Here is a 2,500-nt window from a genome sequence, read left to right on the forward strand (position 1 = left end):
TGAAGTGACTCATAAGACTAATCGTTCGCTGTAACTCACATTCCGTGGCCCCTGGTGACTTTGGAAGTGTTATAAACACTGACTTTAATAAATCGTCTGGAATTTTACCTCTGTCGTATTATAAAAGCTTGTAAATCTGATTGAAACGTGTTAATCTGTCTGCTATTTAAACACACCACGCGTCTGGAAATTACAAATGAAAGTTTTCGATAATGTTTATTTTTGTTAATTATTACACCATTTATAATATAAACGGATCAACTCAGAATCTAACGTTCAATTTAGCTGCTGAAAACCAAAGACTCCAAATTATTCAACATTTATTGAGTGTCTTAGAATTTTTAAGAAAAAAAAGTATATCTTTGGCCGACCCCCCCCCCCCCCCCCCCCCCCCCCCCCAAAATGTGAACACTGCCGAATTGGAAAAACCCATATTTTAAAATTTGGCCAGAAAACTCGTCCTTCAAATTATATCGATCGATTTAAATAACCCTCATCTTAGCAAAAAACTCTCAAACCTGGGACTTCCATACATAAAGTCCCAGGTTTGAGAGTTTTTTGTTAAGATCGGGGGTCATTTAATTCGATCGATATTTGAAGGACGGGTTTTCTAGCCAAATTTTGAAATATGGGTTTTTTCAGAGTACGCCAGAACAAAGATTGGGATGGGAAGGACGCTAATCAAAACATGTCTTCTTATCACCGTGGTTGGTATTACGTCACAAAGGTGCAGACACCATTTGGCACTTCCAGAACTTGCTTTTTTTTCTTTTTCTTCAAGCAAAAAATTGTGGCCAAACCCGTTACTGTGTTTAAGTTGGGAGTAGAGTAATTGGGTTATTGGAACTCTCTCCCAACGCATGCCAGGAGATGCTCGGATTCGTTGACAACTATCAAATCTCGCTTGAAGCTTTATCTTTTGACGTCATAAGTTGCAATACTATTCTATTATATTTTGTTCTTGTTAAATTGAATTCGTATCACTGCCCCATCTACACTTGTCTTACCGTAATAGATAGTATGCGCCTGGCTAAAGAGTTGACAACATTGCCATCCGGAAGTATAACGGACCAACACACAAAAATGTGTGTGACCATGATCGTTTAGTCAGGTTAATACAGTTTAGTAAGAATTACTCATAAACGCGGATGGCAAAAAACAATAACAAAGACCTGAGTGATGTCAACTTCGAACTATCTATATGTGTTGTTTTATATCACCGTAAGGCGCTTATTTAGAGCCTGTGACAACGGGGTGAAGCGCTATATAAATGCCATAAATTAAAAAAAACATAATTTATCAATTTAACTGGACTTTCAACCCAACTTTTTATTTATAAATCTTCAAGATATTTATAGAAATCCGATGATCTTTTCACTTAATCCAAACATCTTGAGCGGTTCGAAAGTTATTGATAGTGTGCGCTTGGCTAAGAAGCTCACAGCTTTGCCATCCGGAAGTATAACGGACCAACACACAAAACGATGTGTAACCATGAACGTTTATAGTCTGGTTAATACAGTTTAGTGAGAATTACTCATAAATGTGGATGGCAAAAAACAATAACAAAGACCTGACTGACGTCATCTTCGTTCTATCTATAGCTATTTGAAGTTTTGTGCGATACATTTTTATACATTTTAATGATTTGGCATTGAGTTTTGATATGATACATTTATTGTCTTGTTTCCAAAAAAAATAAAAATTAATCCGCTCTTCCGCCACGTCATAAGATATCGTCGCCAAGGCATTCCACGAAGGAATATAGATATAATTCATCAAATAAGATGTCTGATGTCAACAGCAATCACCTGTGTTGTCCAAGTGAGCAAATTTGGGTGATAATGATCTTGTCCTCCAAGGAAAGAACGAAAGTGCCTGACGCGGGGCTCGAACCCGGGACATTCCGGGTCACAGTACAATGCCTGAATCACTCTGCCACTTCCCCCCCCCCCCCCCCTCTGCAATTTCGTCTTATTTAAAGGTTGGATAAAATTAGTAATCAATCTATGCGTTATCCAAAACGAATCTCTGTTAATCGGAGTGTGTATTAAAATAGGTTTTCAACTTCCCAGAGTTGTGCTGCGGTCAAGACCTCGTAGCCCAAAAACAAGACAATTTTAAATAATTTAACTCACTCAACCCTAACACCGACTATATCCGTAGTTTACCCCGGTTACTTTTACCCCATGCCTATTTATTACATTTTTCTGAGGCTAGTTATAGGTGTAGTGTCAAAGTTAATGTTTTTAGTTTTGTATGTTAATGATAATTGGATAGAACTATCTATGTACATGCTCATTTTTAATACATTTTTTCCAATTTTGGAAAGTAGCAAAAATCTCCAGTGAGTTAAATCACCGTCCACCCAAAATAGCCTATTGGAATAGGGAAAAACAAATTATTTTGAATATTAAATTGAATTTATCATTATGGAACACGGTAAATGTGTTTCTTTTGTAAAAAGGGAGGAGGGGGGGTGTTAACATAATCTATTATT

The 2,500-nt window shown here is 37.0% G+C and overlaps 1 protein-coding gene across 1 annotated transcript in view; it reads right to left on the minus strand.

Moving 5' to 3' along the window:
* Positions 1-2,500, minus strand: part of LOC144963344 (uncharacterized) — a 33,265-nt gene that overhangs the window by 16,015 nt on the left and 14,750 nt on the right. The window lies entirely within an intron of this gene.

The sequence above is a fragment of the Berghia stephanieae genome, chromosome 1 (assembly GCF_034508935.2).
Source record: "Berghia stephanieae isolate SIO BIC M18660-M18661 chromosome 1, UCSD_Bste_1.3, whole genome shotgun sequence".
NCBI classification, from domain to species: domain Eukaryota; kingdom Metazoa; phylum Mollusca; class Gastropoda; order Nudibranchia; family Aeolidiidae; genus Berghia; species Berghia stephanieae.